The following is a 17,638-nucleotide window of genomic DNA, read 5'->3' as shown; positions in this document are numbered from 1 at the left end:
TGTGGTGCCTTAGCCCATTGAGCCACCTTGCCCGCTGACTTAGATTTTCTCCCTGCCATACTTGCTCTGCGCACAGAGATGTAATCTGTGGTTAAATTCATTAATGACTTGGAGCCAGAGGGCAGGGGGAGCCAGTCTACTGCTTTAATTTAGCACTGAGGTCATAGAGGCCAAATAGCACAAAGATTTTATCCTGTGGTTCTCTAGTAATGATGACAAAACACACGATGGTCTGCAGGTATTTCATGTGAAAACACAGTACATTTAATAGCCTACTTCTGTACATCGGTGCAAATTAAATGGATTATGTGTGAAAAACAATTTTTAAAAACTACTTCCCAGTGATTTCGGAGCCCTTCTTTTCAGCCATCTGAATACAGGTTAAAAGAATACCAAATTCTCCTTTAAATCATTCAGTTGTATTCCATCCACTCAGAGTCGTACTGACTTCTCTGCGGGTTTCTGTGGTAAGTTGTGCCTTTAAGTTTTGTGCAGTAGAATGAATGCGATGGTCATTAATGTTATGAGATTACCAGTGGTGTAGTCTACTTTTTTATGGTGGGTATACTGTATATTTGAGCATTTTTGAAGTGGGTGTACTGTATATATTTGTGCTATTCAAAATAATGGATCAATCAATTTTAAGTGGGTATACTGAAATCCCTGAAATTTAGAAGTGGGTATACTCTGTATACCCGCGTTCTACGTAGACTACACCACTGGAGATTAGAGACATTTGGTGTAACTGTCTGGATGTGACGTTTGTCTGCTCTAATTAATATGGTGTAGGATAGAGTTGATGCACTGCACTTAGTATTGGCTCATGTTCGTAATGAATGATCGCTGCTCTTTCCTGCATGTTTGACTTTTGACCTCATGTAATACAGGACATGCCATGGCTCAAAGGGTAGGGCACTGCACTGCTATGACGTGGACCCGGGTTTGATTCCGACCCGAGGTTATTTCCCAATCCTCCCCCATCTCTCTCTCCCACTCATCTCCTTCACCTACTCATCACCTTATTGTCACCAAAAGGGTACAGACCCAGTCTTAATCGGTTACTTAAGACTCTCATGCACTGAGATATCCATGTTGTTATACTGTAGTTGAGTGTTTTCAGCAAAGAGTGGATAGGCCCATCTACAGGGTCATCTGCAGTAAGAGGCTACACTATAGTCAAACTTGAGGCGTTGTTTGGCCTGGATCCTATAGGTCACTCTTTCAAGCAGAGCGTTTGTAAAGGTTGGATGGAACCTGATGCATCTGTGGGTTTCTTTCTCTTCCTGAAAACCAGTTACTAGCAGTAACTAGTTGTCATAGCGAAATGGAATTTAGCGGAAGCACTAGGGTGCGACAGCTGCTGGGCAGGGTTGCCAGATGAGGCTGATGATTTCCAGCCCAAAAAATGCTCAAAACCCGCCTAGAAGCACAAAATCCCGCCCAATTCTATTGATTTCTATGGCAACAATTGGGCGGGTTTTTCTGATAAATGTCATTTTTACCCGCACACGGCCACCCTAAGCAGCCCAAATGGGCGGGAAACAGCCTTATCTGGCAGCACTGCTGCTGGGCTAGGTTGGATGTTGGTGATGGGGAGTCTGAGGGTGTTGGTGATGGGGAGGATGTTGTTTAGGCTGATCATCATGAGTGAATACAGTAGATTTCTCCCAAACTGGATGGTACGCTCTCTGTTTTTTTAAAATACTGTATATGTTTTTCACTTTTTTAGCCTTTATTGTGATAGGATAGTAAAAGATGATGATAGGGAGGGAGCTGTAGAGAGAGACGAGGATGGATTAGAATATTACCTCTGGTTGGAATCAAACCCTGGTGCCCGGCTTAATGAGGTGGCCCCCTAGCCCACTGAGTCATGGTGCCCCGGATAGTCTCGCTCTCAGCCTGAAGATGGGGGGTTTGCCCAGACTAGGGGACTGTGCCTAGGTGCAATCATCACTCTTCACGCAGCAGCACACCCACACTGGACTCACTCCCTCTCTCTCAGATGCCAGGAGGAGATGCCAGGAGCCTCCCACTCTCCCTCTCTGTCTCTCTCTCTCTCTCTCTCTCTCTCTCTCTCTCTCTCTCTCTCTCTCTCTCTCTCTCTCGCATACCTCATTTACTGGACATTTGTGACACATCCCTGATTCGGTGTACTGATGGTGTTTGATGGTGGACCATACCTATTTACTTTAAGGACAGTAGAGCATACATCATTATACGCATGGCTAAAAGCACAGGTACACATCTGATCCGGTGCCTAAAAATCTTATGGAGAAATACTTTGTGATGCTTGTGGTGCTTGTGATGCCATGTTGTACCTTAATGGCTCGTGATTTAAAATTGATAATGTGGGAGTCGCGGCCCGTTATAAATGTGTTGTTACCAGAATAGTAATGACCGAGTTGTAATGTATTACTAAAAGGCTCTGTGCAATGTCATTGTAGTGTAGCACTGTGGTAGTACAGTCTTTTCACTTATTAGTGTAGCGGTACACTGGCGGAATCATGCATATTATGAGCCCACTGGTTTTGCCAAAGGGTGCAGACCAACCCTCTTGAGCAGTGGTGGGATCGCCGTCACTGCTCAAGAAAGTTGGAGATTTCCACCTGGACATTGATGGCTGCTCAATTATTCCAACTCATGAAGTCCGTATCTGGGGGCAGAGGCGCATCTTGCCACCAGGCAAGGCAGGCAGCCGCTTGGGGCCCCCAAGCCCCTAGATAGTGAATAACAACCCATATTGTACTACAGTAGTGGTGATTTTGGTTCAAATGTTCATTCTTTTGCATTTTCGCTTGGGGCCCCACCTGACCCTAGAATCGCCTCTGCCTGGGGGTCATCTTGGATACATCTCTATCTTTTCAGTCTCTTATCAAGAAAGTTACCAAATCTGCTTTCTACCACCTCAAGAACATATCAAGACTCAGGCCCTCACTCTCCAAGACAGTTACAGAGACCCTCACGCATGCCTTCATCTCCTCCCGTCTAGACTATTGCAATGCCATCCTGCTTGGTCTACCCAATAAGGCCATAGACAGACTGAAATATGTCAGAATCCTGCCAGCAGGATTATATCAGGCACTAGGCCCTGGCAGCACATCACCCCCGTACTCAGACAGCTACACTGGCTCCCTGTCAAGTCTCGGATCATGTACAAAGTTCTCCTGCTCACCTTCAAGTCCCTCAATGGTCTGGCTCCCCACTACCTTGCCAACCTCCTCCACTCCTATGACCCCTCAAGATCACTGCGGTCCTCCTCCAAGGGCGAGCTGGTCATCCCCTGCACTAGACTCAAGGCCACCAGTGACAGAGCCTTTCATGTGGCTGCCCCACTCCTCTGGAATAACCTACCCAGCCACATTCAAAATGCCTCTTCACTGGTCATCTTTAAATAACACCTTAACCCTCTGAGGTCTAAGGCCTTTCAGAGGCTTTTAGGCTGCTTGCACCACCCTGACATTTTCAAGTATTTTCAACTAACAGTAAGCATCTATGCAAAAGTGGAATATATGGTTGTATTGTGAAAAGCCTGACAAGAAATAAACTGGAAAAAAATGGATGTCATACAAACATGTTTTATTTAAATTGAGTATAAACACAACTGTACAAAAAAACAGGTTTCAGAGGTCTTCAAAAAGTTCAAGAAAACACACAATAAATATATCTAGCCAAGACTTTTGAAGTTTGAATCTTGTAAACAAATGTGTTGGCAGCATAAAAGTGAAAAGGGCATTTAGAAATGTTTTGTTGTTTTCATACAAAATGCAAAAAAGAATGACTATGTCACTGCCACTGCCTGTCTCATTTGAATACTAATGAGATAGGTGTGAACAAACCTCTAATGGCCCACACCCCCCTGTCAATCCCCATGTGCTCTGATAGCCCCAACCCCCCTGTCACTCTACATCTGCTGTGTTTACCCTACCTGAAAGGGGCGTGTTGTCACCTCTGAATAGCCACTCAAGCACCGGTACTTTACATGTGAATAGCTATAGGTGTGGCTGCTACAGACAGAGAGTACAGAATATGCGAAGATTTCTTTTCACTTTCTTTAAATTGGGCCAGCTATATAATTTATTTAATATATATATATGTGAAATCTGGAAGGTCTGAGGTTTCTAATGGTGTAACTTATGTGTTTCAATGACAAAAACTCACAGAGTTACAGATTTGTTTTTGGAGACATGTCAAATTGCCCTCTCAAGGGCAATTAGACCTCTATGGGTTAAAAACCATCTCTTTTTGGAGGCCTTTGACTTCTAGTGTCCACAAGCACACACCTACACACACTCACACTGATACTATGTAAAACGACCTTGGATGTTTTAGAAAGGGGCAATATAAAACAAAGGTATTATTATTATTGACGAGCAGTGGTACCTTACCCCATTTACTGCCCTTCAAAGGCAAAGTGCAGCAACTTTTTTTTTGATAAAAGGTTCGCACACTCCTTTGGATTTTTTTCTTCTTTGAGTAAGATTGGAATCTGAGGAAGACCGAGATGTTGAAACGTCATTGCCATTGAATGAATGAATAAAAAGAAGAAAAAATCCAAAGGAGTGTGCGAACCTTTTTTCAAAAAATACGTAATCTTTTTGTTCAGCACCAGGGACTGTGCACAAGTAGGCTAACTCTCTAAAAGTGCAGTAACTTTTTGGGTTGCAGGTTGACCATTTTTAGAAAATGTACTATTATGACATCACGTTGGTGGGTTCCGCAGGCTCATAGGAGCAGGGACGTGCACAGGAATTTCAAAGGGCAGTTGCTCTAACCTGAAGAAAGGGCAACCCCCCCCCCCCCCCCCAAAAAAAAAAAAAAACCCATCAACAATGAGCGGCCTTCAGAATTTTTAGGAAACTGCACCATGGGTATTATTATTTTTAGTAGTAGTAGTAGAAGTAGTATATTATTGTCATAATTATTAATATTTTTATTGTATAGTATCCTGAATATGCGTACCATATGATATAACATGCTAGTTTTTAAACATGTAGGCCTACCTATTAATCATATCAGAGATGATCAGCCTTATGCCCACCTGCCCTAAATGTCTCCTGATCCACATTTCCTCATGTGTGGTATGTGGCTGCCCCTAAATTAAATGAAATTATGAGAAAAAGCCTTGATAGTTTTTAAACCTGTATCAGTCACAGAGATTATCAGTCTTATGCCTACCTGCCCTATGTGCAGAGGTCTGTGGCTCTGAGTCATCCTCATCTTAAATGAAATGAAATGATGAGTAGGCCTAAATTAATAGGCTAAATATGAGGATGCTTAATCAATTAACCCACTGTCATCTTTATAATCCTTGTAGCAGCCAAAGTAGACTTTAAGTTATAATAAATAGAAATAGTTAAAACATGTTAAAAAGATCATTTAATTTGAATTTGAAATTTAATTAATATGCATATTCCATGATTAAAATGATGAATATTATATAGGAAAGCTAAAACAATAAGAATTCACAGGTTTAGGTCATTTGTTGGGTCTTTTGTAGCCTATATTAAAAATGTGTACTGTCGCTTTAAGAATGGACGAGCCGGCTTTCATTTCAGATCGCAAAGAACCGTGGCGTGGGAGCACCAGTTCTTATATGTTGCTCTGAAGCTCCGAGCTTCTCGCAGACTTTATAACCTTTTATTTTCATTACAGATATTTTAGTTAGTTCATGCACATTTTGTAGGCCTATGTCTTGAGAAGAACAGTAAACGTCAGTTATCACGTGGAGTGGATTTATTTCTACATGGACATTGACAGTGGAAACAGCCTATCTATGGGTCGGAGAATAGGCTATATCAGCGTAAGAAAACGCACTTTCCTAGCGGTCTCACCAAGATCAAACCTCTACAATCCTGAAAAAGATTCTCTGCCTCACCTGCACCTGTTCATTTTTTTCGCAGCCAACTCTGCAGAGATGTGCTTCCTTTAGCTAGCCTACCCCCTTAAGTTCTCTCTTGCTTGATAAAACGACATGTCATCTGCATGTTTCTTAGTTGGGTTAGCCTTCCACAAAACAACCTGAGCCATGTAAAACGTTGACTGCAAGCAAGCTAGCTGGCTGTCGTATTCCCCCAATATCTGAACGTGGCACACCCTGGCTGTCAGATTATTTAGGATCAAACGTCCTAAACTCGAGATTAGAGGTGCTTAACTCGACTCTTTGAGGCGTCCGGATTGATTGGATCATTCCAAGGAGGGTATCCGGATTAGACGGATCACTCGGATCACACGGATCACTTATTTAAAATAAATAAAAATAAATAATAATAATGTATTTTTTAAAACGTTTCTTTCGTTAAGTAGCTATGCGCCTCACCTTTGTTGTTCCATTCATCAATTCACGTTGATAAATCAAAGAGTAAGACAGTTTGATCAACAAAACTCACTTTATGAACGTCACAGTTCCTAAACTCATGCTGCGATCCGACCCACCTGGGTCTCCTCACTAAACATGCAACCACAACTCGAACAGCCTTTGGCAGCAGTGAAACGGCATGTTCCTGATTTTGCAATAAATAATGTGTTTGTGTTTGTGTTTAAGAAGACTAAAAGTCTAATATTTGGGAGCAGAAGTCTAGTTGAGCAGGGACAGTCAGGAGGCGAGCAGCAGATGACCACTCGCTTCCGCTGCCGAGTTGCCTTGCGACTCGCACACTCGTGGCAAAAACGAAACTTAAGCGTTGATCCGATCCGTAGGGGATTCGCTGCTACCAACAACTCAGTCAGGATTCGTCTCACCGAGTCGCCGAGGGCGCCGCTGCTGAGTGACTCGGACGAGGGGAGTGACAGCAGTGTCTTTAAAGACGGTACGCTGTAACGCAGTGAGTGATAGTAGAGTCACGTCTGTAGACTATAATTTCCCTAAGAGTAGCCTACATACTGAGATGTTAAAGCGTTGGCAGAGCATTGTTAACATTTAGAAATGTAGACCTCAACAGAGTCAGAAGCACACACATAGGGAGTGTGGATCCGCGACTCAATTGGCCACAACAGGCTGGACGGATCAAACGGGCTCGATGAATGACGAGGCGGGAGTTGGTTCAGTTTTACTCAGTGAGTGTTCGTGACTGAACAGCATAGTAGGGAGATTAGAGAATGGCTGTTGTAGTCAACTAAAGAGGATACAGTCCGGTTTCACAATTTATCGCGTTGTAACTGCCATTTTGTTGACATATTAATGAAATGCCGTCTGACCCGCCTTTGGCGGATCAATGCACGACAGCCATCCGGTCTGTTCGGATGAGGTCTTTACCCGGCTCTCCAACCGGATCCTCCGGGTTTTATATCATCTCTACTCGAGATCGGCTAGACATTAATTGTGATCATGTAGTTTAATACTGTGTAGTCTGCTGTGTTTCCAGCTCACCTCAGGCCGTCAGGGCAGTCGCTCTACTCCCACGACATCTTCGACATATTTTGCGTCTCTGCCCTGGTCGCATGCATGCTTGTTCCCCCCTCCCTCCCATGTAGAGCTGCGCGTGCCCCCCGCATCGCGCATGCTGCCCCTCCCTTTGCCTATCTCTTCAACGCCCGTTGTCTCGGTAGCGACGCGCGTCAGGAACGCGCGCTTTGACATGAAATTACGGGCGTCGGTGACGTGCGTCGTTCCAACGCATCATGGCGCGCGTACAGAGCGGCCGTTGTTGGTGAAAGACGGCGAAAAAAGCGCCCGTATTCCGGGAAAACGGGCGCTTTTAACGGGCGAATTTCAATCTTAACGTGCTACTTTGATCCGAAATGTGGCCGTTTTGGCCTTCCATATCCCTTTGCCTATCTCAAGGTGCAGGTGAATCTGAATTTGAAAACTTAATTTAGGAAGCTTCAATCAAAAATACGAATTGCAAAGCAAATCAGTTGAAACATGGAATCTTGGCATATTTTTCCGAGGCATATCTACAGCTGGCTGTCGTTTTTTTTTTTACTACCTAAACGTGGCGCTGGCTGGCTGTCAGGTGTATGATAGGCCTAACTAAAAGTTCTAAACTCAACATTGTATTAGAGAGGTTGATTGTGAGCATATTTTGTACCCTAATATGTAGACTGTGTGTAGGGCTCTAGCCGACACCCAGGCATCTTCAAAATCTTTCGTGTGTCTTATAGGTGCTCAAGGGCCTGTCGCGTGCCTTCTCCCTCCCCACCGGAGTTGTTGCGTAACCTACCCAACGTGATCTCGAATGAATTGCGTCTCATTTATCACGCAAACCAAAACCAAAATTGCGTCGATATAACGACGCATTCTCTTTTATGTCACACATGCGCAGTAGCCAGCACTATCTTTTAAGGCCAGGAGGCTTTATTGTTAGCCTATTTATAACAAAAACAAAACGTTATTCACGTTGCTTAACGTAACGACTCATTATAAATATGCTGTTAAGTCCCCACAAACGAATGAGCTCTTTTGGGCTATTAAAGTCAAGTTTTGATTTTAGCAAGTCTTTTTCTGTTTGATTGAATTAAAACGAACCCTGTAAACATTGACATAAATTTGTCCAGAGCGTGATTTGCGCACAACAACCTCTAGGCCTACAACGTTTTGAATAGTTTCAAATATTTCATTCATAAATCCCCAGACCCCCTCCCTCTGCTACTACACCAATGATGTCATTTTATTGCGACCACTCTCTGGATTGTGGATTTTACGGACTGCATTCCCATGTACTGGGTTTAGCTGGACCGTATTGGACTGGAGGTAAGTTAATTTAATTGATAAGGCGAATGTGCATTAACTGCTATATTTGAATGCGTCTTCCAGGTCACATCATTGGTTTAGTCGCCAAACTTTTCTGACTGTCACAGTTGGTTTTACCAGCCAGCTGCTTCTACTGTGTAGCCTAGCCTAGCCTACCCATTATTGCTCGCGTGGCAAATTATTCTGTCCATAATTATATACTGTTTGGTTTTACAAGCGGTATCTCGGCCTCATCAAGCAAGCAGAACTTTGAAAACGACGTCAGATGCGCCAAAGTTCTGCTAAAGAGAGTAAATAGCGCGATATGTACTCTGAAATCTCATTCTGAGCAGAGCACTTGCTTGACAGGTTCACTAAGTTAATCTCTCTCTCTCTCTCTCTCTCTCTCTCTCTCTCTCTCTCTCTCTCTCTCTCTCTCTCTCTCTCTCTCTCCCCCCCAACTTTCAGGTGACAGGATATGTTGTACCTGCTTCGGACTGGTTCTGTCATTAACCTACTGAGCTGGTGCTTCTGTCCCAGGTAGGCTACATGGGCAGTCATTTTGTGTGTGTAGGCTACAGGTTTGGTTAGGTGTTTCAAGTTCAAATTCCATTCTTTCTGTACATGCAGGTAAAATGTGTTTGAACTTACATTTGCATCTATACATGAAGTAGGCAGCCTAGAGCAGGAGGCGGGCGTCAGATCAGAGGGTTGCAGGTTAGAATCCCACTTTTCCACTCCCTATCTTGCTCCATGGCTGAGGTGCCCTTGAGCAAGGCATGTAACCTAACCCCACACTGCTCCAGGGACTGTAACCAATACTCTGTGCTTTGGACTAAAGCGTCAGCTAAAGTATAATGTCATAGTAATTAAAAAAAAAAAGTCCTATTGACCATGGCACCCAACCTAGCATTGCAGCCAAAACTGTGTCTACCTTGTTTCAAATGCTTCTCTGTATAAAATGGCCCATTTCCATTACATATTCTAATTCCCCCAACTCTATATCGAACTTCATTGGGTGGGGCTGTTTTATTTATTTTTTCATGTTTTTTTTTAACTGCATATGAATGAGATGCTGTGTGACTAAATAAGCTTACCATAATGTTTTTAGTACTGTTATTTGTGTTTTTTGTTGTTGTTTTGTTACAGTAGTAGTAGTAGTAGTCTTGTGATCATATGGTCATCATATGTTATGTCTGCATTTCCCTAGGCATCTCCATCGCATCGCTCCTAGGCATCTGAAAGTGTACCGTTGCGCACAGGTGTGTATGACTGGTATAACATTTACAGCAGCAGCACATAGCTGGTAAGAGAACAGAGTTAATGCTGGACAAAAACCCTCATCTGAAAAAGCAAGGTGTGGAAAAACACATACACTGCCATTTAAGTGTCCTATGAAGACACCTGAAAGAGTCAGTTATAGATCTGTAGTGCTCATGTTTATTTTGTTTGTGTGACGGAGGTCATCTTGCACCTGTTCACCCCCCTCGGGGATCGAACGTGCGACCTCGTCAACTACAACGGTTCGGAATGGGAGACACAGTACGATACCGCTGGGCCAAGAGACTAGTCTCTCGGCCCAACGGCACGAGACTGTATGAGGCTATCGGAGGGAGGTTTACCAACGTTCTACGCCAACTCTGTGCTAGTTAGCCTCCGTTACACTCTCCCCCTTAAACCTCACTCCCATCCCGGGTCATACGGCACCACTGTGACGGAGGTCATCTTGCACCTGTTCACCCCCCTCGGGGATCGAACGTGCGACCTCGTCAACTACAACGGTTCGGAATGGGAGACACAGTACGATACCGCTGGGCCAAGAGACTAGTCTCTCGGCCCAACGGCACGAGACTGTATGAGGCTATCAGAGGGAGGTTTACCAACGTTAATCTACGCCAACTCTGTGCTAGTTAGCCTCCGTTACATTTGGTTGAGGGTGGGGATGGGTGGGCTATAGCACCTGTAAGACATGAAAACTACTTTCACCCCTGCTGTATACACACCATCTTTGTGGATTTTGCTTGTTCCCACCTACATAGATCATGCTGGTAACGAGTTATTCAAAGGGTCTACCAATCATGGCAAAAACAGAAATCCAGCTCCTCAGCCCAGGCAGTGCCAACAACCCAGCTGATCCAGGAGCTGCAGCGAGGGGTAGTGATGACACTCCGGGCACCCCGACTGCCCTCTTCAACCATTCCCATGGAATTCATCCTGTCCAGCCTCCGTCAGATAATCCAGCCCTCCCCCTCCTACTTCCAGAGACTAATTTGCAGGTAAGCATACACAAACTGAACATTTTGTCATACTGGTCGGTCAGCTGTGGTCTTTCTATTTTGCACATCAAATTCATCCCATTTCACCCCCCAGAATCTCATCTTGTGATGTGGATCTACTGACTACACTGCTTATGTGCAATTTTTGGCATTCTCTAAACACACTACCCCACTATCCCATTCATACACTACCCAACAATAACTGTCTGGACCCTGCAACAACATACACCACATCATACATAGGTAGAAAAATGCTGAGGCACTAAACTCCTAAAGGTTACAATTTTTACATATGCCCTGAGGAAGGGACATAAGGATCGAAACACGTAGGCATTGTAGCCAAGTAATAAAAGAAAAAAATGTTACCTTGAGTGCCTCAGTATTTGTCTACTTCGACCAAGTTTTAGAGGCCCTACACTGATGAGCATCCAAGGGAAAAAGTGAAGACCCAGATTACTCAAATGACCTGTTTGCGTTTGACATCATACTGTACATACCGCTTGTTGATCCTGTCCCTCGTGGAAAGGACACACACACGCACACGCATACACACACACAGACAGCTCCTATGGAACCGCACCATGTGACTGCACCTTACCTGCACCTTACCTGCACTACCTCAGACCTCCACTACCAAGAACTGCTGGCCTCTGTAACATACAATGCACCAACGCTGCTTGTTGTAATTATTTATTAATTAATTACTTTATTGTTACTAGTGTTACGTGTCCTGTCTTGCACTAATGTCAGACATACACAGAACTGACATTTACAGACTATGTCCTGACATGGCATAGAGTGAGAATTTCATTTTACTTGTATAACCTGTGCATATGAAGAAAATGACAATATAACTGACTTGACTCCACACACACACCACTAATTACTCGCTCCGCAAGATTAGTCATTAGAATGTTTGAGTTTCACAATACAGGCAGACAACTCTAATTTCATTGCATGTTACACTTTTCACAGATTCTAACGGGTATGTGCTAAGGAGATGATGAGTGAACACGCTGCCAGTTTGGTTGCAGGTATGTTTTACTTTATCTGTCGAAAAAGCATATTCTTTTCAAGTTGCGCTCCATTATCCTGCCTGTGATGTTTTTGAAGGCCATCACTTGGGGTCAATAGACAACCAAATATCTGTCAGTGGTAAAGTGTCTTACGTCCGTGTACTATGAAGGTGGATCACAGTAGAAGTAGTTAACCATATTTCTCAACCTAACCATATTATCTCCCCCACACCGCACACATTGCTCAGTGCTGCTCCTGCAGAATGGACCATGCTAACCTCCCAGTTGTGTTTGTAGATCTCCACACAAATATCACCCCTCTACATTGTAAAGCTGAAAAGAATATGTCTACTTGACATCTTTTAACCCACCAAGTAGAGGAAGGTTAACTTAAGTACAGTTTAGTTGTTGTTTTGGTGTTGTGATTTTATCACATTATATTACATTACAATGCATTTAGCAGACACTTTATCCAAATGTGTATCCATGTGGATCAGAGTGTGGGGTGAACACAGAGGACAGCTGTATACAAGTAAACCATTGTAAAACTGAAGACCTACTGATCGTGTGTAAGCAGGATAAAGTAAGTGCATAGGGTTATGAATTACAGATTAGGAATGAATGCTTTGTTATGTAGGGGAGCTCTCTCAGACGAGATGAGTCTCCACAAACTGCTTGAAAGTTGAGAGGGATGAGTACACTAAAAAAATGTATCATTTCCCCAAATACAGCAACAAGTGGAAAGCCATTATAATGTCTGAATCTGTATTTAATTTGAGATTGTTATGTATATGTTTCTGTGTATATATCTCCTGCTTTAAAAAAATGTATATATTTGTTTAAAATATATATCTCCTGTTTTTTATGTTGTTTCCAGTGTGTCACCGAATTCCGTAGATTCATCATCACTATGTGGGGTGGAAGCTGCACAGACTACAACAAGGCTTCTGGGACCCCACTCCCCTCAAGCAAGACATTTACCACCTGCTTCACCTATGAAGGACTGATTATTGGCAGTGATGTATACCACAACGCATACAAGCTGTTCAGCCTGCTGCCCTCCGGGTAGAGGTACAGGAGTATCTGCTTCCGCAACTCCAGACTCGCCAACATCTTCATCTACCAGACTGTCATGCCAAATCGTCCCTCCTCTCTCCCATCCCAGGATGCCGAATTATGACCAAGTGACTGAAGAACTGCCATACGTCTTCACTTGGTCATGGCATGACCAGAGGCTGTATGCAAACTCACAGTATAATTCTACACGATCCACTATAAGTCATATTTTATTTCAGGTGGTTTGAATAGCTGTGATACATTAATGATGCCTGCCAACGATTCTGAATTGTGTACAGTCTGTAATATTTCTTCTTCAAGGGACCAGTCAAGTCGATGTGACAGGTGATTTTTATACAAAACTTTGTCAAAGTTTACGTAATTGACACATCTGGTTGGTCCTTGTTTTGAATTCTGAATTGTCAATATACTATATGCCTTTATCAGGTTTGAGCTTGGAGTTGAGTATATGTTAAATTAATAGAATGTGCTAGTCTCTTCACATTAAACTTAGACCGAACTGCCTTTACCTTTGGATCGTCTGCAGTTCCCTGTTGGCCCACTACCATCTGCCCCGCATGGTGCGCGACACCAGACACTGGAGCAGCTGGGTCGCCACTCATCAACGCAGAGTGAAACAGTGCTTTGACCGCTCCCACAGGGTTAAAAGCCCCACACTTGCTCCACTGGACTGATTGAGGATCCGCAGGCCTACCCGGGGCCACAAGCTCAAGTCATTCTGTTCTGCCCCACTGCAAGTGACTGAGCAGCTGGGTCCCGCCATTTTCCGCCGTGTTCGCAAGGTGCCGCCGCCTACTGCAACAGACCTGGAGGCGACCGGCCCGTACAAGGGCCCATCCAGGCCATCTCAGGGACTATGTACTCTGACAATATGAATGATGTTCCTGGGTCTCCCCTGGGGAGGGGGAAATGTTATGTCTGCTCTGTTGCCTGTGCTGATATTTCATATTTCCTGATGCTACTTGAAGACGACATAATAACATTTGTGCAGGGCATGCTGGGATGCGAGTTCAGTGAAATAAACGTCTGGTATGGCTAGACTTTGACAGCTCTGTGTGTAGCGTATTGTTTACAGTTTTATTGTACATAACACTGGGGGCAAAATCCTAATTTCATGCAGCCCATGGGATCATTTCAAATGTGTATTACACAGTTGGCCCACATACACCATTAATGTATGTTGTAACAAGACTTGAACATGAAATCTGGTTGTCAGAGGAATATGAGTGGGCCCAGGCCAATGAAACAGCTCATTCATATGTAACACAATATGAACTACCATGCATGATGATGGAGAAGAGTGTATGTAACATTTTAAAACACTACCCCGTAGACCTAAATTAGCTGTTACCAGAATGGCAATGACCAATTCGTTACATATTAGGTCTACTTAAAGGTGCGCTGTGTAGGATGTTGGCCAGAGTATTGCAACTATGCTGCTCATTGAAACAGTGCTGCCCATTGCCAAATTAGATCTTTTCATGATTAATTACTAAATAATAGGCCTAAAGTGATATCTAATAGTATGACCAAAGTACAGTAAGTTTTGCAGCTAAAAATTCTATTTCTGGACATTCAAAATGGCGGTCATAACAAATAGCCTACTTTGAATTTCATGACGGTGGTAAGTATTCATTAAAAAGGTCTCCTAACATCTGTTAATGGGCAGCAGTAGTATTAGTACAGTTGTGCTTATAGGCCAGATGTGTGCCATTCTAAAATAAAAATAAAAAACAGTTTTGCAATGTCAAATCTGAGACCGTTTTGGATATGCTGCCAGTTCGTTTTTTTTTTTTCTGTAAAAATAGGTATGTTTTGCCTACACACATAACTTACATAGCCTAATTCAAAACCCACTTGAATATCCACATTTTAGTTTAATTGATAGGTGAACATACGCCTTGCAGAAATAATCCAGCATGATTTGACTCAATGTAGCCACTGGGGGGAACGTATATGCTTATTTTGGCAGCAAGCTATGACTTTTGGTAGCCTACTTTTATGTCCATACATCCTTAAAACTCTCTTTAACATCCACATATGCACTTGAATTGGCAAGTTGATAGGAAATAATCCAAGATTTAGACGCTTGATTCAATAGCCATGCGTGGGGCATCCTGAATTGCTTGGAAATACATAATTGTGCCAGCAAGCGACTAAGACTTTTGATACTTATAAGTAAATAAATGATTGAAAACCCACTTAAACATCCCCATATGTGCTTGGATTGACAAAGCCATGTGTGCTGTGGTGAAATAAACCAATTTTCAGGTATTTGAGTCAATGTAGCCACTGTGGGGCAAACTGGGATGCTTGGAAATGCATAATTTTGGTAGGAAACGGCTATGACGGTTGGTAATTTTAAGTTAATAAATCATTTATTACCCACTTATACATCCCAATATGTACTTGAATTGACAAATGGATATGTGCTGAAATTATTTTAACCATTTTTCAGGCATTTGACTAATAGTAGCCACTGTGGGGAAAGGGAAATGCTTGCCATGTGTAATTTTGGCATCCAACGGTTGTGACTTTTAATGCTTAAAAGTCAATAAATTGGTCAAAAAACATCAAAACATTCTTATTTTGACTTGTCTTGATGCAGAAATACATGATCTGCAAAATAAAAAATTATTACACCAAATTTTCATGCTCTGTCGATGCTTAGCCCACAGCCATCCTAAAAAGGTAACATTAAAAGAAGCGAAGGAGCCATTTACAGCTTGGTAGGCGTAACACCTTTTTTTCATGGAATGTCAACATATGGCACATATTTTGATAGAGGCTATAGTGACAAACATATCTGTAAAATATTGGCCCTCTACCTGCTTGTATGTGACTGGGAGGCGGGGCCAAAAATCAAAAATGTGGAATTTCTAGGGGGCGCTATAGAGCCAGTGAACATGGAAGTTGTAATTTAACTTATTTTTCCTATTCTGTGTGACACATAGATCTAACGTACCAAATTGCAGGCGTCTACCTTTTTATGTGTTGGCTGTAGACTGAGTCAAAAATGAGGAAAAACTGACAAAAAATAGAATTTCTAGGGGGCGCTATTGAGTCTGCAAATGTGTTGGCTGCATTTTGACTTCACTCACATGTTCAGTGTGACCTATATAAGTGACATATCCAATATGAAGTCTGTATGTACTTTTGAATTCCAAGGGGGTGGGGCCAAAGTTGTCAAAAAGAGAGAAAGTGCATGAAATTGTAGGGGGCGCTACAGAGTCTGTGGCTAGGAAATCTGTAATTTGACTTAACTTACTTATTCTGGGAGACACAAAGATGTTCTATGCCAAATTTTAGATTTCCAGATTGTTGCATGTTGCCAGCAGATGGTGCCAAAAATGTCAAAAAAAAGAATTCCTAGGGGGCGCTATTGAGTTTAACAATGAGTAATCCACAATCAGACTCCAATCCCATGTTTTTCGTTACACATTGATGTTGCATACCAAATTTTGTCATCCTGCAATAAAAGGAAATTAGAAATGGTAACCCTAACCCTAATTATCACGAATTCCATAATGAATAGCCTGTAATAGAGTTATAGGGCAGTTATTGAAAACAAATATGAGCACGTGGAACATTATGTTACTGTTAGGGATTACACAAATTGAAAATGATGAAACAAACTGAAAATGATGAAACCCCTGTTGGATTAAGGATAAAATGTGGTGAAGGTGGTGCTACAGAACCAGTGAGTGTGTAAATTGCAATTAGATTACACAGCATAATTCAGGAAATTATTGTATGTCACATGCATGGCTTAAATCTTGGGTTCAAATAATACAATTCTTTAGAATATGGGCCATGCCTGGGTGAGTTGTTGTATGGACATGTCAGAATGTCCTGGCAGCATATAATCAACATTCTACCAGCCTATAAAGTATCTGGAAATGGTGATAGAATCCTAGTGGTCTTGTAGTCTTGAAATATGTGTATCACTGGTGTACACAGGGGCACAACTACTCATTTCTGGGGGGGTATGCAAGAACTATTAGGTGCCCCCCCACCAAAAAAACCCATTATTTGGCGCCCTCCAATGCCCTCCCTTTGGTGCCCCCCTCTCTCTGGCGCCCCCCTGCAACGCATTCGTCGCATATACTGTAGTTGCGCCCCTGGGTGTACAAAAGACTGCATGGTGTAATTTCATGTGGCTGTATTTTTCTTATCATAAAAGGGATGCAACAGAGTGCAATTAGATTTCAGAAATGTTTTAGGTAACATTATTTTATGTCACATGCATAGTTTTAATCCGAGACCCAAGTAATATGTAATTCCATGAACTACATGCCATGATTGGATTACAGTTGTTGTAAGCACACATCAGCATGTCATAGCTTACCACATTTTATGGGCCTAGAAGGTAGCTAGAAATGGTGAATGTAGTCTTTAAACATCATAAGGAATGTACAAGACTGCATGATATCATTTCACTTTGCTCCTGCATTTCTATTGAGTATTCAACACCAACACATACTAAACCAGGTTTTGGGCCAGCTCTCTTTCATAATGCAGCCCAAAAAGACTCATTGTCCATACTGTATTGAATCAACTAACTCAGTGTCTGGACTTTATCAATATGCTGCACTGAAGAC

The 17,638-nt window shown here is 42.7% G+C and overlaps 1 long non-coding RNA gene across 1 annotated transcript; it reads left to right on the top strand.

Moving 5' to 3' along the window:
- The first annotated feature begins 8,441 nt into the window (after window positions 1–8,441).
- LOC134463656 (uncharacterized) lies at window positions 8,442–14,085 on the top strand. The gene is made up of 6 exons (XR_010037790.1): window positions 8,442–8,689; window positions 9,137–9,208; window positions 9,879–9,930; window positions 10,708–10,944; window positions 11,920–11,978; window positions 12,838–14,085. It is a non-coding gene; the product is annotated as an uncharacterized LOC134463656 (long non-coding RNA).
- Window positions 14,086–17,638: the final 3,553 nt, after the last annotated feature.

The sequence above is a fragment of the Engraulis encrasicolus genome, chromosome 2 (genome assembly GCF_034702125.1).
Source record: "Engraulis encrasicolus isolate BLACKSEA-1 chromosome 2, IST_EnEncr_1.0, whole genome shotgun sequence".
Classification (NCBI taxonomy): Eukaryota; Metazoa; Chordata; class Actinopteri; order Clupeiformes; family Engraulidae; genus Engraulis; species Engraulis encrasicolus.
Note: the sequence above shows the minus strand (reverse complement) of the source record. Positions and strands in the feature narration are given on the sequence as shown.